Source organism: Ylistrum balloti, unplaced genomic scaffold, assembly GCF_031769215.1.
Source record: "Ylistrum balloti isolate Yb309-2 unplaced genomic scaffold, AGI_CSIRO_Ybal_v1 Utg370446, whole genome shotgun sequence".
NCBI lineage: Eukaryota > Metazoa > Mollusca > Bivalvia > Pectinida > Pectinidae > Ylistrum > Ylistrum balloti.
The window spans coordinates 13,138-38,933 of NW_026782297.1; the positions used below are offsets into that span (position 1 = coordinate 13,138).

At 33.4% G+C, this 25,796-nt stretch overlaps 1 pseudogene; it reads right to left on the reverse strand.

Moving 5' to 3' along the window:
* Window positions 1-768: 768 nt before the first annotated feature.
* LOC132554817 (uncharacterized) overlaps window positions 769-25,796 on the reverse strand; it is a 33,789-nt pseudogene continuing 8,761 nt past the window's right edge.

The window sequence follows — 25,796 nt, forward strand, 5'->3', positions numbered from 1 at the left end:
TTTACGTTTTCTTAAAATATTTTCTCAAAAACTTTTGAAAGTGATTACCAGCGTTCCACAATGAGTAATTCCAGATAAAATGAATGTCATTGCAAGGTGTATCAGAAAGTGACAATTATGTCGGGCAATTCTTGCATCATGTTTTCCTTTGTTTAGAGAATCGCTGGATTTTGATGTCGCTGTTTTAGGAGTTCTGTGTTGACATGTTTACATCTTGAGTTTTTCCATTTCTTCTTTTGATGGTTCTGTTAATATAAACAGGAAAGAAAATCTTAGTGTAATCGTTTGTGTCGATAAATGACGTAATGATCAACTAAAACATTATAACGTTATTTACAAATATTCGACGTTTTAGCAAAAGTTTAAACTATTCAAAGTAAATCATATAATCGGCATAGACATGAGCAATGTAGAGCTGGAAAAGTTACAAAAATGTTAACTTATCTTTTGTTTCCTAATTGACGCCCAAAATATGATTTTTGTAATACAATAATCATTGTTCTGAAAAATAAGGTTCTGAATTTTCATTTGTTTTAATTGCGTAAGCAAGAACTAATATGGCTATTTTATTGCGATTATTCCATAAGATTTGTTTTTTAATTTCGTTAAGAATACTAAAGCCTATGTTTACAACGTGAATAAAATCACGCTTATCATTACCCTTACTACACCGTTATAAAATATACAAATAAAAATCGCCTTTTATTTATAATTTCAGAGAATAGCCCGAAAAAGACGTACTCGCAATGTAAATAGGTCAGTGCCTACCTGGCTCTTCTGCTGATTTTTCTTTTTCTTGGTTTTTTTCATCTGACTCAGGCGCCGTTTCATCCTCTGTCTCGGTGCTTTTCTTTTCCTGTGGCGACTGGACTGCTTCCTGAGACTCATCTGCGCTGTCCATTATTTCTGGGATATCGTTGACAATTGGTTGTTGAATAGATGGAAGGAACTGAGTTTCAAGCATGTCTTCATATCCCATTGGTATTTCCTGTCTAGGTTGCAGTCCTTGGAGAACTTCATCAGCAACAAGGTCAGCTGCGAAAAGGTAAATAACGTGAATACAAGCTCATGATTAAGATGCATATCATCAGAACAATCGACGAGAAACAATGGTTTAATGTTTCGGGGATACGGAAATATCGCAAATAAACGAGGAAGCATTCAAGAAAGAATTAACATGGTTTAGAAATATTTTCACGGAAAGGAAAGAAGTGAAAGTAGGTTGATGAAATAGTGGGAGAGCCAAGGTTTCGCTGTTATAATGTATACTAGAAAATGATCGTCACCAGTTTAAAATTTTGTATTCTTTTATATCATCCTAAGTGATGAAATGCATATGAATCGGATTCTTCTATAATGGTAGATGGGCGAAAACTTCCTTGAGCGAAGGTATCGCGGTATCTTGGTTAAAATGTAGATAACACCTATAGATACAATATATGTCAGCTGATTCAGTGACCTGAAGTTTCTTCTTTCTAGGACTCATAAGTAGTGTTAGTAGCCTCGTATAATATTAAAAAAAAATCGATTTACTAAAATCGATATGGACCGAAACACATTTTCATATATAAATAGAGCACAGGCATTTACCTTCCGGATTTTGTTTAAAATGTAAAGCATTTTAAAGTTGTTTTGGTTATTCACAGGAAAAGGAAAGCATGTATTTATAAGCTTACCGAGAATCTGACGAACTTGTCTGAAATCATCAGGATCCTGATCTTTGGACACGACAGACATAATGTTGTTAAGCATGGCCCCGGCCTTCTGGTCGCCTGTAAAGTAGAAAGTGTTAACATTATCAAAAACTCCTGCATGCATATCATTATTGAAATATCATTAATTACACACATATCCAAAGACAAATTGGCACACAGTGAAATGAATAATTTCTGAAAACAATATGACTAGAAGACATTGTTATATAGCACGATTTGAAACCATGCCATTAACGACGATTCGATGAAGGAAAGTTGCTATATTTCAGTTGAAAATCTTCTTCAGCATTAGCTAAGAATTGATTATTATGCCTGTCGCCAAAAATGTCGGATGCTTAAACGTGCTTACTTTTTAGAGGTTAATTCATTGTTTGCTAACATTCTAATCAGACAGACAAATTGATGATATTTTGGACAACTTCATTGTAATATTCTCACAGAGAAATGCCAATTTCGAGGTGATGTCATTGTGTTTCTGATAACATAAATCATGTAACTAATCAACTACCATGTATAGGTCGTTACCTGTGACAACTGCACGTGATAACCATTCATCCATCAAATCTTCAATGAGTGTATTAAGAGTTTCTTTCTCTGAAATGACATCAGGAATGGCAACCTCATTCTGTAGTTCCTCCATATCGAGGCTTGGAATTCGGCTGTCGTCATTGTACATGTTATAGAAACTGGCTGGTATCGCGTCGTATGATGCCGGAATCTCTTCCAATGTTTCCGGGAAAAATGTCTAAGAAAAAAAATTGATGTAATAATACAGACAAAAAAAAATCAATTTGATACACATTTCCATACAATATTTTAAACGATTTATTATGATAAATATATCGTTATAACACTACTTGTACATAGAGACAATATTCATTGTTAAATTTGGATCAATAGTTCGTATTACGGATCAATTCAGAGTAGAATAATTCAACGATAAAAACATCCTTCATTAATTATTTTGATATTATATGAAGCATAATTCACAAACAATAACTAGCGTTGCGGTTTGTGGGCACAAATTACCAAACACATATTTTACACTATGAAAAAAATATGCATGAAACCTACTTCTTCAAAGGCTGACTCGGACTGTGCTTGCGCTTCGGCCTCTTCGTACAATTTGTTGTAAGCTTCTCTAACGCTATCCTTGTATTGTTCAGCCTGTTCATGTGTCATCTAAAAAGAAGAAAAGATAAGACATAATTATCTTTTTATGTAAAAACAGTCCAAATATGAACGATGACATCATACACATGACGCATAGGATGATGCTTGTGTGTTTGGGGAACATTCCAGATCGCAAGAGAGGTAAGGTCAAATGGAGATATGAAAACGGTATCAGATGATGGACCCATGATACTATAATGTCATACTATCCGGTAACATTAAACTGATATAGTGTCAACACACTGGAATGTCATCTCACCCGGTCACATTATACAGATGTAGTTATCACACTGGAATGTCACCTCACCCGGTCACATTATACTGATATATTGTCATCACACTGAAATATCATCTCAACCGGTCAAATTATACTGATATAGTGTCATCACACAGACATGTCATCTTACCCGGTCACATAATACTGATATATTGTCAACACACTGAAATACCATCTCACCCGGTCATATTATACTGATATAGTGTCATCACACTGGAATATCACCTCACCCGGTCACATTATACTGATATATTGTCATCACACAGAAATGTCTTCCTGATAAGAAATTCTGCCTTCCCATAATCAAATATATTACAGATTTAGTGCCTTATCAAACAGTGTTTGTGATAATATGGATGTATTCTAAAGACATACACATCATGAAAGCGTAAGAATGCTAAAAACAATAAAATAAAACAAACGTGGAGATTACACCAATTACATGCTAATGTTTATATCAAATTAAATCTTACAATTGCCAAGGGTTCAATGTGATACATGAACGGAAAAAATGTGCGAGGATGTGTTTTGAAGAACAACAGCATATCCAGCTGAGCTAGCAAAATCATGAATGACTAACTACAAATCCGCCCACCGGAAATAGAAAAATCAATATTGCCGAACGTGTTTGACGTCACAGCATCTTGAACAAGTCATTCTCATAATGATAATGGACAGCAAATCTATTCCTCATACACCAGCTCCGGAAATGTCGATCCTTATTTAGAATAACACTTTACTATCTTTGAGTCCATTGCCTTAAGGAGTGCGCTATTATAGTCCATTTGAGGTTACATACAAAAACTGCGGTATACCCATAACGACGGGCTTATCTTTAGAACACGTGAATAAAGACCTAGAATTACTGGCAGCTGACCTGGCCTCCGATTCATCAACACAGACAAGGATGGGCTGCTTATGTCTCATGTAGAAAGTATTGTTAGATTTGAAAGATTATCGTAAATAAACATATCATCACTTAACCAATAAGGTTTTGAAACATTCTGGAATTATTTTCTACCCGAATTTTTTATCCTCCTGAAATATTTTGTGGTATGATGTATATCTATTTGGATGATATTGTCGTTATTACTATGTGCAAATTCCTTGGTATTTTATTTGTTTACATATTTTATATATATTTGGCATCGATGATAACAGGCACAAATAACCGGACGATTTTACAAGATTCGAATATTTTCAGTTTTTACAGCGATCATTACCATTAAGCTCTATCATTCCATTTTGTTTTACATAATAGACTGTACAACGCACTATCACTTTATACTTGTTCATCCTAGAAATAATATTGTTGTTTAACTGAAAACACACAACTAAGTGCATTGAAGTTACTCACTTTGATTTTTATTTTTGATTAAATATTTTATCTCATTCTGTTCAGTTATTTTCAATAAGAGTACAATTGTTACAAAATGAATTATTTGTTCTATACAACGATATCTGAATGGTTGTCACCGCGACGAGTGCGTTGTGATAAAAGTGATCCGAAAGCGAATACTGCCGAGGGATAATTATGATCCAAAACGGGAGGACTTTGTCACGAGCGGCAGCCAATCTGCGCTAGATTAAACATTATCCTGTGATCTATTTGGTAAACGGCTCTAAATAATCTAATACGGCGAGAAATTTGAGTTGCAATCAAGATTGCAGTCATCAAATCTTGGTAGAATGTTTCCTTCACGGAGAGATAATTTCCTACGTGACGAAAATATGACACTTTTATCAAGGGTTTTTTTTTATTCATAACGTATGGAGTTTAAACGAATCCTATATCGTTTATGAAGAGTTCCAAGCAAGGGAAATAAACCATTAATCAAATTAAATGTGTTTGTTCCGCCGATGCTATCTTATAATACTTGAGCTTGTATTGGTCAGACACCTCGTACTTACGTACATTCATCGATAGATGAACTTCTATTGACTTCTGCAGTGAAGAGGTGTTTTACGTTCACAATACTATATCAGATTGCCATTCGGTTTGTTCTTTTATCTCAACGATATGTGACTAGTTCTTTTGATGCCAAACATGTTTTCAATTTGTAAAATCAATACGGTTTGTGAATGGCAGTAATTTGAAGGCTAGCGTGGGCGGCAGAATGGTAAAATGTCAATCGATTTGGATATTGTTTACATTTCCTTAACAATGTTAAACACGCTCGAATTGCGTGACCACATATGTGTGTAAATTAGATTTATTCTTAAATTCGCTTTAAGTGTACGCTCCAAAACAAATCTATCTATTTTAGTTCTTGTTTTCACCCGAATCTGACAATAGTATAAGTGGAGATATAGCTAGATTCAATACTGGTCATATAGGCTTCATTCCACAAGATTTTCTGTGAACATTATTGATGTGTTTCGCGATTCTCATAGTGGACACAAATAGGTTTGAAAAAAGTTTCTTCTTACTTGCAAACTTAATATGTGTTTGAATTATATAATCTATGACTAATCATTATATCACAACATCTAAATGATTTACTCATTCATGCGTTGTGTTTTAAAAGCATATTTCATGTTTTGTTAAAAGTACTACCGGATATTAGAGTAAGACAATTAAATATTTAATAGTTAAATATTTCTATCTCTTTTAATTTCATTTAACAAGTTGATGTTTATCTTATTAATGAAAAAAATAACAAAGAACTTTTGAAAAAAAAATCCAAACATTATCATTTCGTTTTAACCAAAATATATGGAATACCAAACAGGTCGTGACATATATAATACAAGGAAGACCTTCAAAAAGACAGTACCTCTGTTTGATACCTTTTTTAATTGCGATACGTCATTTGCGGGGGCGTTCAACCTAATCAAACTAAGCTGAATCTATGTACATGCGCTGTAGTGTGAGATATCAGTAAAGAGAAAGTTTTTTTTCACACTAGTCCCTGTTTTGTAATTATTTTATTTCAATAACCAATTGTTATTGGCACCTATAGAAACCGCCCACCTACTATATATATCGATTTTACTTCATTTATTCACTAGACCACTTAATAACATATTCTAATGTTTTATGGCTCATTAAAGATAATTGGGTCATCGTTTAACAATTCTGAACTTCAATATCTTAGACATCAAATATCCAAAATAGAACTCTAGTAGAGCATAATGGGTTTCCAATTAGTTTGTTTTTCTTTAACGAGAATTCGGTCTTATAGATTTCTGATAAATTGTAACAGACCACCGGTGTTACAGGGAGCAGTGCCGTCTTTATACTGTTCGGCTTGTAGAAGCAATCGATGACTCCATAAAGCTTTTCATAGAAGCAATAAATTGTCTGTAAAAGTATCTCTGTTCAAGGGGAATAATTACTTCCGAAGTGAGTTTGAGATCACTGGTTAACCATTTGAAAAATTCCTTTGCGATTAAATCGTCTGGTGTGGAATTAAAATAGAACACAAATGAAGCAAAGTGGCCAAAGACAACAATAGCAAAATCAGAGAATTAATTGAAAACATGTCTAGAAGCAAGGGATGAATATTTCTCGTTTTATCAGAACCCGTGGTTGTCTTTTTAAACAAGTCTTTTAATGGTGTTGTTATATGATGCTAATGAACATTAATGCAAATTTGTGGACAACTGCACATTTTCAAGTTGATGTTTTATAGATATTTATTACAACCAGGCTGTGAAGAAGTGTAAAGCAAGAGATATTGATGCAAATAAAGGTTTTCGCAGAATTATTTATTTATTTATTATCATTATTTTGTAGAATTAGTTTCAATATCGTATATTCAGAGTTTATACAGTTGTAACTAATACACACTATTGTGAAATTGGTAGAAACTGAAACAAACAAATACAACCTGGTAAGTATTTAATTTATACCAGACGATAACAACATTATTAGCATGAAATGTCAACGTAGACACCTCACACATTCATATATGTTGAAAGAAGATAATCCTCGGTACAAAGGATGTGATGAGTCATTCACCGTTAAACATTGTTTATTGGACTACATTGACCTACTGTCTACTCAAGACTGTTTTATCGTAACGCATTTTTGAAATTGTTGAGATTTGTAAAATTCTATGTTGCCTGAACTATGTTGGTCTATATAATAAACCTTGACGTACCATTTTAATCTTTTGTGATGGTATACACACTTGAGACATTTAGCATTTGTCTTTTACCTTTTAGTTTGTTTAATGTTATTTCTTTTTGGATCGCTGTGTGTTTTACCGTTTGATGGCGCTAATGAACTTTTAAGTGTTGACAGGCCGTTAAGAATGTCTTAATAATAACAATAATAACCATGGAAGATTTCCGCTGATGATGTTATCGTTCAGTTAGAGTTTATATTATGAAACATCTACCTTTTCATAAAGTCGTGATTCAAATGCGAAGCGAATAAAAAAAAATTCTATTCAGGCAATTTTTCAAGGCTTTCCGTGTTAATGATTAAGTTAAGTTCTCAGGTTCTGTTGACATGTAGATATTTTTGTTAGTTAATAAAAGTTACAACAAAACCGAAAATTAACCAGAAAAAAATACAACAATCCAGGCATAATTAAAGAAAGATTCATCATAAAAGTACCGCTTTGTTAGGTACAATGATTACCCAATTAGTTATATAGGGGGATGCAATTTGTCCAGGGTAAAGTAAAAGCTGACAACAAAATGGAAAAGGACCAGGAGAACTGAACAGTACAATGAAAGGCAACAAGCTGTGGAGTAGTACAAAGAGGTAAAAACATCTTGTATCTAGTTGCGTGTCTTTCTTACCCCTGATGAATTCTCCAGCTCCTTTAAAGCTTGGTCAAATTCCTCAAATTCCCCCGTTTCCAATAGAAACTCAGCAACTGCTTCCGGAGTAAACTTGATGATATCACTCGCTTTTGATGATATTTGCTGAAATTGAAGTACAGTGATATGATTGGTCGTAAATCATTCTATATATAGGAAGCTTAGGGTATTCCTAGGGGACAGATTTCAATTTTCATTTCACGGTACATCAGGCGGCGGAAATGAAGCGGCGTTTATTCATATAAGATAATGCTGAAGTGATATTTAAGCGGTTAAGCGACTTGCATCTTAAAGCCGCAATCATGGAAATCGTGCTGATTTTACATTTTTGCTTCCAGAAAAAAATAAGCGGATTTTGTTTTTAACAGAAGTTTTCCATTTATTTCTGTTTTGCTGAAAAGAGCAATAGATATAAGTAAAGTAAGAAAAAAAAATGGGTCATGTTTGTATTTTGACCTTGTTCCGTCGATGTTGAATTTGAATCATATTGACATATCGTTATTTGCTTGTTCTTAACGTACATCCTACGTCAGCTAAAAAGTATAACATCTTAAAACTATCAGTTAAGACAGAAGTGAGTAATGCGGTTAAGCTCATTACAATGACAATGCATTCGCTATATTTAAGTGATTAATATGTATTAGTATGAAAATGCTTAATCAACATCTGGTGACTATTGAAAGCCAATATCATTCTTCTTCACCGGAATCTAGCATTTACGAAAAATGTTTTCATTCTTGTTGTTTCAAGAATTAATAAGGATTATAAAAAACTTATATTGTTATTTGGATCGATAGCATCTTAATTATTTATTAGAAGGTATACAAGTTATCACCAGACGTTAAACAAATAATCTGCGGGCATTCATTTACACCATCATAACATGTTCAGGATATGTTCTTTAAAATTCAAACCATACCGATTTGTTAAGCAATAAAAGCATGAGTGCTTAGGTAAATTTCTGACAAGAAAACAAAAGCAAGGTGAAAAATGTAACTATTGGCAAAATAAAATAATCTCTTTCTTTGATGATATTTTTTATTACAACATATCTAATTTATTGACAAAGCTACTGTAGACTTCCCTTTATATTTTGTAATTATTTTTTAATTTGCTGTACAGCTAACCCGATCTTCCTTGCCCTTTTCACAGTCATTTGCTATATAAGTATTTACTATATTTCGATATTGTATTGGTTTTGACAGAAATACAACTGTTAAAGTGTATTGGCTTTGAATTAGGAATCTGTCTACAAAAAACTAGAAGAACAAAATAAATGATAACAAAAATAGCATCGTTGGCATGTCTTTTGCTATTTATCTCTTAAAATCACAAGCGATATATTGTTCTCTTTCATTGTCTCCTGAGGGGTGTAAAAATTGTGTATTGCATTATATAGCGTAATTGAATGTTTACAAAAGTCATCATACAGAGGAACAGAAAACAGTTCGTATTTCCCCCTAAGGATTTGTCTCGTGACTATTGTCCAATGTTATATTTAAAAAGCTTGACCAATATTCGGCTATGCAAATGTCGGAATGATGAAAAAGTATAGAGATCACCGGTCGATAGTGTATTCTTTAATCATATTGATTACGGCTGGTTCTTCGATCAGCAATGGCGCGGAATAAATCCCACGTGGGAGTAAGCGCGCGTTTGTGACGTCAGCATGTGTGCCATTTTAGAGAAATATATTGCTGAAATATGGCAAATGGCTTTTTATGTTTAAGTGAGTTCCTAAATTCTTTGTCAGTGTCACGGAATGTTGCGACATTTTTAGACATGAGTCAGACAGATTGGATTCTGAAAATGGAAATTTCTGTAATTTTTCAGCATAACTAATGAAGTTAAGTCAGAAATAGCATGTCAGGTCAATATCATAGTGGTCGGATTTACGTGGTTCCTGCTTGATGTTTTTAAAATCGAGCTTGTATTACGATCAGCGCATTTAGGCATTATTTCAAAATGCATTAATATTTTTCAATCCTAGAAGATATTCTGGTAAAAATGGCATTAATTTCTTTCCGGTTAATATGACTATTTTATCAATACGCTCTCCATGTAAACCTTTGTCAATACTGGTCTTTGGTCTAGATACCTTCTCATCAATATACCAGGGTATAATATGTCGTTTGTTTATCCTAGAAACATTATTAAACACTTTTTGAAAAAATACAAAACATTAGTACTGAAGCGTAAAGAGGCGAAGTTCTGTTGTATTAATTACAACACACTGAAACCTTACCAGTATTTTATTTGAGAAACATTTTGAAATTTAGACTTATAAATAACGGACTCTGAGACGTGTAGAGCCACCCTTGTATATATATCGTATTGTAAACTTTACTGAAATCGTTGTAGTCAGAACCACGTCATATATTCTGTTTTGTAAAAATCGTGAAACTTAGTCCACCAATTATGATCCACCCACGTGCATCGTTGCATGTGTAATTGAATAGATTTGAGATTTATATAACAGGAAAAAAGGACAAAAAATAGCATTAACCATTATCGCGTTTCAATAATACGGTGTAACCCAGCGTTAAATACTAGGATCAATAGCAAATGCAGTTATAATTGTTGCACGTGTCACATACCTATTGTCTCTTTACTTTGTACTTAACCTAGTATATCATCCGAGTCCCTTTCATCCTGATTTAGAATTAGACCAAAATGTAAAGTGAGTTTACGTGCTTTCATCTTCGGTGCATTAAATCATTTTCTCAATATTTATCAATTGGTTGATTTTAGTTTCATTGAGGAACATAGAAGACGAGCTATTTTGAATTGTTCTATGAGTTTGTAAACTCATCCTTATATGTGACTGATAGAATGATACTTTAATCAATAAAAGTCCACAAATTAATGTGTCAATTGCATGTCATTATATGTGTGTATAATGCCTCATTTCCAGGACTTGTCAATTCGTCAACTGGTTATAGTACATATTTCATGAAACGATAGTCTAGTTATAACATAGTTATTATTCAACTTTCATTTACCTTCCATTTTGTTTTAAGGACAAAATAATGACGTCCTGTCACGAGGCAAATATCAAATAGCAACGTTTTTAGACAGACTCGTCATTTTTACGGAAGTAGGAATCGACTTAGTGAGATTTTTGATATTACACAAAGGAAAGCGATAACACACATAATTGAGCGTACAGTAACATAATGCTGACAAACAAGTATATTCTTTGTTGTTTTCAGCATCTTTTTTTTATTAATTACATGCACATGTATTTTCAATGCGTTTACTTTGGCAAAATATTACCAAATTTTGGTAAATAATTACGTGGATATGATTATTTGCTTTTAGCATCCATCAACAAATCTAACAGCGTCAATTACCTGCATCATCAAATGATATTATAGTGATCTTAGTTTATAGGGATGTGATCTTCCCTCAGGCAGCCAAACACAAAAACCCCATTATCTTTACCGTTTTAGCTATTTTGTTTATGTTATTGCGTTATGTAGATTATCTTGCCTCTTGGCAAGCAAAACAATCACGTGACGACAGTAACGGCGTGAATCTGTTCTGTTATTAAGACAATTAACCTATGTTATCTTATCATAAATCTATCATCCACACTGAGGCTCAAACAGTTTCCCGTAGTCTGCTAAATTGCCACCCAGTCGGGATTTATCGATTTTCGACACTTTTTACTGGAATTATTTTCTCTGCGCGTAGGCGTCAAGTGGGTGATTAGAACGCTCGTAGAGCTAGCCGTTTATTTTCGCATGAATGGTAGATTGATGGAAACCCGTCTCGCGAGACAGAACGATGATCAAAGAGGAGACAGTAAAGAAAGATAGAAACTGAGGTGGAGGCAACGACGCGCGTGCAAAATTAACTGATTGACGAGGATTTCCCTCGATATATTGTGTTATATACCTATCACACGCCAATGAATAAACCGTTTCTTCATACACAATAGCGCACCAACTAGATAACAAATAAAAAATAATCACCATGGCAACTGTACTATAAACTAATTTCAACTTGCCTACACTGATGTCACAATGTACAATAAGTTCGTTACGTTTCTAATTCCTGGCTCCATTACTTTGTGATTGATTCTGCGTGTCTGTTTAGCCTTTTATGTTCAAGTAAGAAAACCTGCATGTTGCGAACAGGTTCCAAAATATTTAGACATACTGGTATTTAAAAAAAATAAGTATATTATCTTGAAACTGCATAGACAACAAAACAGTCTTTATTCTGTTATCGATGGAAACCGGTGCAGTGTCTTCATAAATTGTTTTTCATTAGATTGAAGAAACATTGACGCAAAATATTTAACTATGCATGAAAACCATGTTAAAAAGTATAACACGATGATAACGATTATTTTTTAAGTGAATGTCTTACCTCGCTTTCATCTGTGACGTCATTGATTTCTGTGTCGTCTCCATTGGAAACGATACTTTTATGTAATCCCGCTGCTGGCATGTCGATCTTGTCGACCGTGACTTCATGTGGACCTGATCCTGTGTTATCACTTTTTGTCGACTGTTTTAAATCTAGGACCAGCTCCTGCTTCACGGGATCTAAAACTAAAATCAAACGATACGAATGCATATTAAATGTTTAAATGACACACACATACCTCCAGACATAAACTAAAACATAAATAAATAACGTAACACTAATAATTCACGTAATATACGAATGTACAATATTGTATATACCTGAAGAATACCATATTACTCTGGGTATTAGATTGTTGAAAAATATGTTATTTTCGTCGATTAAAGAGAAGACGCGACACTCTCCCTTCCACAATATGGTCTTATCATCCGTATACGTTTTCATGAGTCTCCGTGCAAATTCTTCTTTTGGACATGCTTTGCCAAAGTTTAAGAAAATTTGATTTTGAATCAAGAAGATTCAGTTGACATGTTAGCATTGTGTTTGTTTGTTTCATAAAATATATTAACACGTCACGACGTTGTGCGAAGATAATTCATTTGATTGAGAAACATTTGAAACCATCAACGTTTGATTAAATAATGTCAAACAACGTCGTGTATTCGCAAATAAGTCTGAAGAGGTTTGTTTTCGAAATAAAATATTTGTAAAATCGACGAGATTTACAATAGTCCCCCCGACAGTGTCAAAAGTACACTTAGAGTCATTCAAAACAGCTGCCACTTTCATGATTTACTGAAACATGGTACAACTCGATCAGCCTAACACACCTTCACGTACAATATGTATACATTCAAATAATCCATGCAGTAACCTTTATTTTATTGAAGACGAGGACTTCTGAAGTAGAATTAGAAATCGCCTTGTGTCTGTGGTCCATACCATGTCCAAAATAGTTCTTGTGATGGTAGGAAGTAACGTTTTTATTAAAAGAAATATTAAATGGACGATATGATGTTTGTTGTTGTAATGATGTATTTTCCCTGTAGTTGTTATCTGAGAGTGCTTTTTTGTGTCGACTTACTTTTTTCCTCTGCTGTAGAATCACTTTTTGCTTTCCCATTAACATTTGTATAGTGGTATGTTTTCTCTTTCTGGACGGCGACATTTTTATGGCTCTTGGCTGAAACACAGAAATTTGTGTTTTTGAGACATAATAGAAAACTGAAACAGTTAACCATACATTATCTAGTTTAACTAAAGATTTTGGATATCTAAAAATATCTCCTTGAAATTTAACACAACAATGTGAACATTCTTTTCCACATCACATTTTTGTATTGCGATTTTGTGCTAAATTTATACATTGAAATGATCAAACACTGGCAGTAGAGAACAAATGTCACACTATCAGTGTTAGTATTCGCTATGTTTATCTACAATTGTTTGAAGATATAACTAAAATTAATGCCGATTGCGCATCTTTCATGACATATTGTCGCAAAAATATCAAATAACTTCTGCAGGAGTGTTGAAGAAATATCAATATTTATGTGTTGGCCTTCAAGATCCATTCTAGAGATTTTTAACACAACTGAACAACAAGGAAAATGCATGCTTAATTAAGCTAGATATAAATGAGGCACAAAAACGGAAACCTTGACCTGACGGGGTAATTAGCCATCTTAGCCTTAGTGGTATTTACACAATGACGTAGCTAAGTGTCACTTAAATACGACTAATGACAGTAAAATGCGCTATTATCGCACACCATCACTCACCGGCGAGTTCAGCTAATTCTTCTAACGCTTGTTCCTGATCGTTTACCTGTAAACAAATAATTGTTTTTTGTTTATTTGTTGCTTGTTTGTTCGGCGATACATAACCAATGTCCGGTTTATCATTAGCTCCCTAAACAAAACCATGGTTACAAGGATATTCATCAATATATGTAAAAAAAAAACCCCAAAACACCCAGTCCAATACTTACATCGAACATACAAACACGTCGATATAAATATAAAAAATACTTTCTATATATGACAATGATTTAAAGTACTTTTTTGTGTAAAATGTTATATCTTATTTGATTTTTTCACTTTTAAAAGGTTCACAATTTATAGTTGCGTTTCAAGTGGAAACCAGATAACTCTCAAATTGTAGTTTGTGATCAGACGCATTATCCTTTCACGTGGTAACAACCTTGGTTCGGTTTCATTTTACTAGTACTGATGTAATACATAGCATACTTATCATTGCGACACGAAGTCGTTAAACTATGGTATTACTCTAATGTACGAAACGACTCAATACAAAAAAAAAAAAATAAGCGAACCAGTTATTTACAAGAATTAAATTTTTTTTTATAAAAAACATTATGATATTTGCGTCAATACGGCCGGTGACAATTACAATATGAACGATTTGTAAGTCAATTAATTGTTGTTAGTAGGTTAAAGTGATTGATTGGATATGTATATTACAAATACGTCAAGATAGGAAACATGGCAATCATATTTTGTTGATCGCAATCAACAGGACAAAATTGTAGAAAACATTTCAGATAAGTACAGTTGTTACAGAATTGAAATATATCTGACTGAAGAATACGAAAGAGGACACGCAGATGTAATATCACACATGATAAAAGATATTCAAAATTCGATTTAAACTCCCTCAGATAAGTACAGTTGATACAGAATTGAAATATATCTGACTGAAGAATACAAAAGAGGACACGGAAATGTAATATCACACATGATAAAAGATATTCAAAATTCGATTTAAACACCCTGAGACTTCATATTGGATCTTTGTTACAATGCATCACATCTTAGCAGAATGTATAAAGGACATAGATCATTGAACAAAGCATTGGATTATGTTTGCAATGAGTGGTACATAATGTGACCATATTAGTCTTCTCATTATTTCTGCAGCAAATGACAAACAGACTTTTAATTTTGGAGAGGACCCACATCAGCCTTTTATAATTTAATAATAAACAGGAATGCCCCGAACTTCCGCAGATATACCCTCATAACATCGGAACTGTTCTTAACAGTACCGGCATGTGTGAAATTATTCAACTTTAAACATATGAGCCCGTAAAGAAGTAATGTAAAACGATGCCACACTGTGGACGTCTCGATGAGGGTGGTACAGCTCTGTCAAAATGTGAGTTCCTTTACGTTTTGTTTTCAAAGATGCTCAGTATAAATACTATTCTATCAATACATTTGTTCAAGATAGACAATAAGATAGGTTATTTTTACTTGTGCGTCTTTTAGAGAAATTTTCTTATAATTCCACAAAGTACAAAAAAGTCTTTTAAAGGATCTCAACCTTAAGGAGTATCTTGAGATTCTGAGTTGTGAACCTTGTACAATTCTGTCAGGAAAAAAACATAATTTTCATTCATAAACGATCTCGTTGAAGAATTTGTTTGATATCATGAAAACAGTCAATATATAGTAAAAGCTGTTTTTATAAAGTGTTACATTACAAGTCTGATTACAGATATCTCGATTCATGGCATATTTTCCTGTCGATGAAGGATCGCAACAGATTATACTAATCGTCGATACGTTGCCGAGGTATTCATTGTTACGTCATTTGTTAGAGTAACGTCATCAATTTGTGCAACAATGACGTATTTTTCCACACATATTAATGACGTAACATGAATTCATTCTCTCTTCCGTTTGATATTGAAACAAATTCATATTATTCTTTATCTAGAAGATGGACACAACACAATCATACTGTCGACTAAAACTAACGATTGAACGACAATGTAAGGACCAATCCCGTCATACATACCCGTGTTGATGGTGCTTCTGACTTCTTGTCTTCTGAAAAATTACAAAAGACAAACATTACAACGTGTGTTAAACAGAAACAAAACATTCTTAAAAAAACAAAATGGCAGCAATAGAAAATTGATAACATAAACAAAATACTGAAACGAGAAAAATAATTTGTTACGTTTTCAATTAATCTAGAATTTCACAACCGTAACTTTGAAATTGAAATTTGTCTTTAAGACTATTAAATTAATTTCAATTAGTTCTGATATTATATGACCTCTACGCGACATAAGATGGAGTTCGTGTTTCCAATTGCTCTCAGAATAGATAGACTAAGTTTATATTATATTTTCAACCATGAAACATGGAGAAACATCAAATTGACGCTGTTTTTTTATTTTCCGACATGATAGAACACAGATCTCATAATGATCTCGGCGAACAAAAATGTCATATACTAAACCGCGTTCAGATAAAAATGTAACGTATCGAATATTTAATGCATTAACAAAATATATTTTACACGTTTGGATAATATTTCGGTTTCTTCAGAAGTGTTCAGCTCCAGTGATATTTATAGATAATCATTATTATGAGATTTACTATTACTAAAGACGTTGTTTGTCGTAATTGTGTAATATTATATATGAGTGTTTGTATAACATACAAAAACAGAACGAGAGCATACGATAAGTTTTGACTGTGAGTACAGCAGATAGATATGAAATAATTCCCGCCATTCAGTTTCATACTACTATCTTAACATATAATATATCGGTAAAATATCCATTTCCTTTTCAAACCGTGAGAAAATTAACATGTTTTGAAATTTCCCGTTTTCACCTTCAAAGAGTTACCATTAAACGATCATATATCTACAATAACTTCAATAAACACTTTATTTAACAGCCGTTTATTTAGAAAATTCTGAGTTAAATTTCGTCATTGAAGTCAAAACTATATTGAAACCATTATCATCAGTAATCAAAAACAGACAAATGTCTACTCCTATATCGGTATATTGTCCTTCGTTGTTGATTTGGATATTTAAGTAAATTACCTTCTCCCTTCCTATTTTCCAGGAAAAAAATCTTTGTGTCAAATAACACAGCGACAATATTCTCTTTGATTTTTCCTTTGAGCATCGTAGTTGTTCGCAGATCAGACAATTTACCGGTATATTCACCCTAGGAATGCTCCAGGGAATCCTTTGACGAGATACCACTTTGTAAACTATGTGAGTTATGACTCCCATGCCGCATGTTCATTGGGATTTGGTCACCGTGAAAGTTTAAATTACAATTAACGTTCCAAAGAGAAGAGCCGAGAGTACTCGGTTTCATGGAAGTAGGACAAACACACAAGAGCAGTTTGCTTTTATTTTTTTATCCGCCGCGTTGGCGCTTTAGTTCCGTTACATATCAAAGTCTTTACTTCATTAAAACATAATTGAATACTCGGCCTTTTTAAAAAGAACAGAGCAAGGAATCTTGATTATGATAAAACCCTAAAACCATAATCAATAGAGACACCGCTCAGAATGTACACGTGTAAAATTATTAGATATATGGAAATTACAGTTTTGTTTTTAAATTTTGAGAATTATGCTCTCCTATATTTATATATATCATGATTTTGACTTTTAGGTTTTCTTCAGTCGTATCTTAAGCTTCGCAATTTAGCTTTGAGCACCACAGACGGGTCCTAGAAGAACGAAACAGCTGTAAAATGTAGTTTAATTTATTGTTTGTCTCTACTTATCTAATCCTGAATTTGTAATAATAGGTTCAAATGTGTGTTTTTGTACAATTTTATATGCAACAGCAAGATTTTCAAATATTCGAGTTATTCTATTGTGAAAATCTCTATAACCTTCACGACCGCTGGTTAATTAACAGGGTTCTGCTGGGTCTGTAGGAGATGTTTCTTTTGATGTTAATCCCATTCCGAGCTAGTGATCGATCCTATAATTCGTCCCTTTGATATGACATTTCAGTGCCTGCTATAAATAGGTAATGACGGTGAGCAGAGCGTAAGTACCAATATTCACCGATATAGGTTTGTCTCCCGCCTTACCGAGATAAAACGTAGTTGGATGTGTGTAGGATGAAAACATTATTTTCATTTATGAACTAAATAGAGTCATCTAAATGTACAACAAAATAGATAATATTTCTCGTTTTGTTTTAAATGCTGTTCAAACTTTATTAAGTGTATAACTTACATACGACTCTGGGTCTAGCAACGTTATGATATACAAAATTGTTTTAAACGAATTTCTTTTTCGTAAAGATGTTCTCGACTATAAACAAATGTGCATAGAACTTTCTTTTATCATGGTTGTTTGTGACAAAGCCTTCATTTTAGGTCACTAATATAATTGTATAACTGGTACATTGGATTCTAAATGACAGGATTAGTCGGACCTTTGTTTTCTTTGTTACTTGTGAAATGTCATAGATAATGGCGTTATAAGTGCTTAAATTATATAAAATATTTCGCCGATATTGGCTAATATATTGACGCTCTAAAATCGCCAAATGTACACTTTTACGTCGATGTGACACAATTAATAGTAAGCTTTATTTCACTGTTATACGGGCATAACACCAAAACGGAAACTGCCCAAGTGCACTTCATTACTATATAACAAAATTAAAGATTATCCTATAACTCTATCACAGATTGCAATATTCATTATAAAACTATCATAAAGTTATTTCTTTTTTTTTCCATTAGCCAATCATATCTCATGTTACAAAATGACGTCGATTTTTGTTTGTTTTGGGCCGATAACCAATGAAAATGCTTGTTGCATGGATGGATTTATTATACATTAATATGCAACATTGTAAATATTTTTGGTAGGGAAGTAATTATAGTCCTACAGATTGTAAACGTTTATCTCGTTTTTTACAGAGTGACCGAAATAACTATACCACGTGACGAGCTGGCTATTCGATCGCTGACGGACAAGACACAGATTATATGTGAAGCCATTTCAATTAACTAAAGTTGATCCGAACGAAGAAGCCTTATTTAGAAACCAATTACCAGGCTGCGTCCACGATTCATGAAGTTAAGGTTTATTTGTGTAAGCGGCCTAACTAGGAGGGGTAATTTCTAACTACATAAGCGACAAGAATGAATGACTAGGAGGGGTAATTTCTAACTACATAAGCGACAAGAATGAATGACGTTTCCAGAGATATTGCCTATAGATAATTGAATCTTGTTTACGTCCGTGTCTTGTTTTTATTCGATGGAGATACATTACAGAAACTGGTGGGTCGTATAAATACAATGGCGGGTAATCCTTCTGTTCACTGCCCAAGGTAAATTACAGGACAAAAATCAATAGACTGGATTAAATTGTCGTCGTGGGTTAATGTTTACCGCGCCTCAGGATCAATCATCTTTATACGATATTAAATATTTTCCCGCGAAGGTTTTTTTGTTCTTTGAATCGACATAATCTTGAAATTGAAATGTTCACCTCTATATCAAATGTACAAAGCATTTATATCATCAAATTTAGAAGATAAATTAAGTCCCACGAAGACGACAGCTATCAAAAATATCTATAAAATATTTTCAAAAATCCTTTTTTAATTGGAAAAAAAATGAGTTTTACAGTAGTACCTTACTGTAGTCGAAAAAAATAATCAAAAAACGAACTGGCCTAAGATTTAAAGTAAAACGTACAAACGTGACGGTTACCGACGGCATAGCATTTTAAAAAAAATAACCAGTATAGAATAGATAAAGATGCAGTAAAGATATACGCGTTTTTAATTCCATTTCACTAACTTTGTAAATGATTGTACGTGTAAATATGTAAAAAAATATTAATATTTCATTAATCAGAAAAGCAAAACGAAGACTTTATCAAATGTTTTGATTAAGTACCTAATCACAGTGTCTTATTCACCCCTGAGAATAGAAAATATATATCCCCATGAAAGTCTACAATGTAAATGGCTATATAACCCACACTGACCTTAGATAATACTACGAGCTGAGAATCTTTATCATTGTTTTGTGTCCACAACATTATAGAGGAATTCATTATCAAATTCCAAATCATGATTTAATCTAATGTATGGAGTTCACGATACCACTTCAAAAAAAAAGTTATTGTTTTACTGTCTGCTGTTTTTATCTATCTGTTAACAATTCTGTCGTTAATTATTTTTGTATTGTCCTATAAAACGTTATAAATATCACAAGAAGCACGAATAGCTCCTGGGACATTTATTGGTCGGAGGATCAGCGGGATCTCATTCCGAAGGGTAAGATTATTAAGTTTCCACACGTTTTACTCGTTATATATGTCTCCCGTTATTAACCTTTTTCGTGTTGTTGACAAGTAAAGACTAGATACTATGAGTGTGACATCATAGTGACGATTGAGAATTTTCTCCGTCTCGATCGACAATGCAATCTCTCTTAAAGAAACACATATTATCATATCTTAAATATTTGATTAATAACTTGAAAAAAACACAATCAAAAAGCAAATATTTTTTCCAACCTAACAAAACTGTGTTGGTCGTGTGGAGGTACTTCCGCACCAGACGACCCTGGATTGTACTAGAGCTAACAGTAATGAAAGGTAATGTGTACATTTACATGAAACATTTAAATAAACGTGAAGTGTTGTAAATTTCCATTACGTATCTGAAACCTAATGTATATAGTGACGCGAAATTCTCTGGTTGTGAAATTATATGGTTAGACGAGACAGCCAAACAGAACGGAACATAATCTAGATTGGACATCCAGCAATGAATACGATGCTACCATGAAAGCGCTCGAGGAATTTTCTTGAACAGCGCACCCGTCTGCCCTCTTCTCTTAAAGAGGAAGTGGACATCAATATTGAATATGTAATGTAGCTCGCCCTGTCTGGGATAGATCTATTTCAAACCCTCAGGGTAACATACCATATCGAGCTGCTGTCTTTCTGTCAGTAAAAAGCAATCGGGGATTCATTGGTGCGTTATCAACATGAAACTATTGAGTTTCTTCTGGTGTAGTTTGTTTCTGGGGATGATACGATTCCACACTGTATGCAATATTCCTGTTGTTATGTTAATAAAACATTCCTTTCAGTGAAATAGGTAGAGGAGAACAATCATTGTGTACAAATTAATTGCTTTGCATTTCAAAGTGCTGTTGCTGCAGCTTATTATTATCTTCCATCAGCGTTGCCATGGGGCGTTCGTCTCCGTCTTTGCGGTACCTGCATGTCTTACCGTTAATTTTTATACAGAAAGTAATTACATAAGGTCAGAAATGACGTAATAACACGTACTTATTTGGAACTAGGAATTCTAATTAGTCGTGATCGATATACTTAGTGTACCGCGAGTTTTCTTTAAATAGTGTGTTATATTTGAATAGAACATGACTTGGATTACCAGGGATGGATTTTATGTGATAGACAACAGTCCTGTTATAGTTTCATCATGTCACAAACAGGATGTTCTTTTAAACATCAAAGGTTACACATAAAGATAGCAAAATTGACAGAGCATGGGCATCTGTGTAAAGGTCAATTTGAAATTTAAAAAAAAGTTTGGCGCTTATTCACATCACGTTTTAAAATAAGGAACATGTTGGTAGGTTCAACATTCAGTCCACGAATTCTGAACATATATTAACGACAAATTTTGAATAAAATCGATATATCATTTCGCGATAAGTCTTTCAGTAAACTTACTTCGCAGAAAGGAATTGAATATCATTGTACGTAGGAGATTGACATAAAAATGTTGTTAATATTTGTTTTACGTCTGTTATGTACCAAAGAATGACTGGAGGTAAGAAAATCGATGACGATCCATCATCAACAATATGAGGCTGTGATTGAGTGATAAATCTCAGGTAAACAACCACTAATCTTGTTTGATAGGCGAATATTAAGGAGACTGAAGCGTTGATACAGTGATAATCAATTAATTCATCTTCACAGAACCAGGTCTCGATATTCAAAGCCTTGTCAGCTTACAGGATTCTTTATCTAAATATGAAATGATAATATTCAGTTTTAAATTGCATTATACTTCTCATGGCTTATTCTGAACTTAAATTTATTTTACATTTGTGTAAGACATTGAGTCTGACATGAACACGTGATATTTTATGCCACAAACTTATTTAAATGATACCGTCACAGTTGCGGCTATGATGACCAAGCTTTAACGTGTAGACTAGAAATCAATTGCTATACTATAGAACGGACCTGCCCATTTGGTTGTTTATTGTCTATTATTTCCTACTAAGTGTATCTCACATAAACAACACAGCGGAAACATCAATATGTAAATATGATATATTGGCATTCTGAGAAACTACAAAGAAAAATGGGTGGAAATTATTTCAGAAATCTATAGACAATTTTCATTTCGCACTATCAATCTTAGTTACGTTCGTAGAAAATCTCGAATTTTTACTAGATGTGTTAATACATCACAATTTTTAGGTACACGTTAGTAATTTTGCGATCTGGACACGTGAGTTTTCGTATGATCTAATTCTATTCATCTTTTGTTGGTTTCTTTAAAACTATGTTTAACGTTTTCATCGTAACACCATTATAGAGTAAAAACTAAGAATGTCAAAACGTGAATACGATTGTACGATTTTACACATTTAAAAGTTGTACAAGTTAAACATAAAGCGTGATATGTATTGAAATTGTACAATTTATCCAAAATTAATGTTGAATCAATACATTTAAACTTTAGTGTTGAAAATCTTTTAGTATGATGGTAAATTACTGTTAAGTCTTAAAACAAATTCCTAAAGTAACAAAGACTACACGCGATCCGGTCCGTCGTCCGAGTCGCGACTTAAAGTGGATGTCATATCATCTTTATGTCCCATTCATTATCACTCTTCTCGATGGGACAACCATAATTCCGCACTTTAGCACATTCGGGTGCCACGTTGTAGATAGCGTAGGAGTATTACCAATTCCTCAGTCTATTGATTGTATGTATTACTGACCACAGACACGTCACTCCTAGTCACTCACTTGCGTCATATATCTGTCTAGGGACAAATAATTCAGTATTAATTTATCACTGATCGCACTTTCACGTTAAATGTCAACTTTCCTGAGATAGGAAACTTCTAAGGGGACACAAATGGCTCTGAATTTGAAGGCTCTAAAAATGTACTGGAATATATATTTATCTGCATGGTTAATCACCCGTTAAAATAATGTCATGTAAGTACCTCAGTGAACAGTTTATGGGAGGTCCTTTGCATGGCAAATACAGCAATTGCGGAAATATGTTCAGCTCTTTGAAATAACCATGGAATCACAGACCAAATACAACAGGTGATATGAGTATACAGGATGAGATTAATGAGTATGTGCTAGACATAATGCTATTTCTGTTATTTTCACGGTTCTGTCAGTGCTGTGAACATGTCATCAAGTTATTCCGCGATATTTCACCCGGGGCTAATTTCGTATCTGTATTTAGCCATAAGACAAGTTATAGACACTGGATTCCATGTGTAAATGGTGCTCAGTATGTTACTAATCTCATAGAAAATATACGGCACAGGTAAATTGTTTACTACTTCCCGAGACTGGATTTCACGATTATTAATACAAACGGAAATAAGACTTCAACGTAAATAAAAGATTTCATAGGAGCAAATAATTGTATGATTCCGTAACAACTGTTGTATTGTTGTTTCTGCCAGATAGAAGCCATTGATGTAATTCTGTCATTCGCTTTTATTATTTATGTTTTGACGTGTTTTTAATATCTCTTATATTTGTCCTTGTGACATTTTATACCAGACACTTTCTTTAATATGGTATCTTTGTTAATTAATTGTTTATAAAATTATTATTCCCCCCCTGTTTCCTCCAGCTTTTGCCGTTTTACCTTACTTCAGATGTCCGGTAGTCTATTTTTTACTTCCCGTGTTTCTTCTAAAAGTTAACTTTTCCGTCTTTGTTATTTTCCTTTTCAGAGATACGTTCGCTCACGTTCTATATTATGTTAATATCCTTCTTTAATCTTCCTGTCTCTTTCTTCACATTTTTCAGTCAGACAAATTAGGCTAGTGTCCTTTCATCTATTTAAGCATGAGAATACTTCCGACAACTTTCCGAAGAAATCAGTCCAGACGTTATGTAAGAGATTCCGAGGACAATGCGAATCCACTGATTAAACCATCTAGCGCGTGGTATACGTTATTAAAAGACGAGTAATTCTTGTTACTTTCAGTATCCTCAGCTCAACAAATTAGGTGCGGCGGTTTCTTACGTGTTGTCGGCTTGGATCGAATAACTGAGGGTTTTTTTTTCGGGTGAATTTATCAATCACTAATAAAACGCGTCATTGCCGAGTCTGTTATGTAACAGATGAATGCAAAAATTACTTTCCACATTTTTTTTTACATCACTCGGGAGACATGTCGCGACAACAAAAAAAAATCATCTCTAAATACTGCGGAAAAAGCCAAGGAATCGCAGGATAACTTTGAAACAATACCTTATCTTTACGTGATAAAAAATATTCACCCTTCATGTGAATGTGTAAATGTGTTACATGAGAGTGTTTAAATGTGTTACATGAGAGAGTGTGTAAATGTGTTACATGAGAGTGTGTAAATGTGTTACATGAGAGAGTGTGTAAATGTGTTACATGAGAGAGTGTAAATGTGTTACATGAGAGAGTGTGTAAATGTGTTACATGAGAGTGTGTAAATGTGTTACATGAGAGTGTGTAAATGTGTTAAATGAAAGAGTGTGTAAATGTGTTAAATGAGAGAGTGTAAATGTGTTACATGAGAGAGTGTGTAAATGTGTTACATGAGTGTGTAAATGTGTTACATGAGAGTGTGTAAATGTGTTACATGAGAGTGTGTTCAGATGTTATATGAGATTGTGTAAATGTGTTACATGAGAGTGTGTAAATGTGTTACATGAGAGTGTGTAAATGTGTTACATGAGAGTGTGTAAATGTGTTACATGAGTGTGTAAATGTGTTACATGAGAGAGTGTAAATGTGTTACATGAGTGTGTAAACGTATTGCATGAGAGTGTGTAAATGTGTTAAATGAGATTGTGTATATGTGTTACATGAGATTGTGTAAATGTGTTACATGAGTGTGTAAATGTGTTACATGAGAGTGTGTATATGTGTTACATGAGTATGTAAATGTGGTACATGAGTGTGTAAATTTGTTTCCTGAGTGTGTGCATATGTGAATTAGAGTGTGTGCATGTGTTATATAAGAGTGTGCACAGGTGCTACTTGAAAAATGATATTTATCTATGATCACACTGCTATTTTGGAACACATTTACATATTAATTACTGTGAACTTATATTCATCATAACTATTTGATGTCTTTAAGTTTAAAAAAAAAACAAGAAAACAGCACACTAAATCCATCATTATGAAAAGACAGTAAACAGAGCTTTAAGCTGGAAAAAACTGAAGTCAATTAGACATTCGGAAAAAAGATTATAGCTAATTACATAAAACTAACGCTGGAAACTAAAGCTCAAAACCGTCGTAAATATTTAAAAAATATGAATTATTTGTTTACTTTATCTTCATAGTATACAGCATCCCATAACAGAATCTATGTTAGAAATCTTAATTCATCATCTGCTACAATACACTCAGC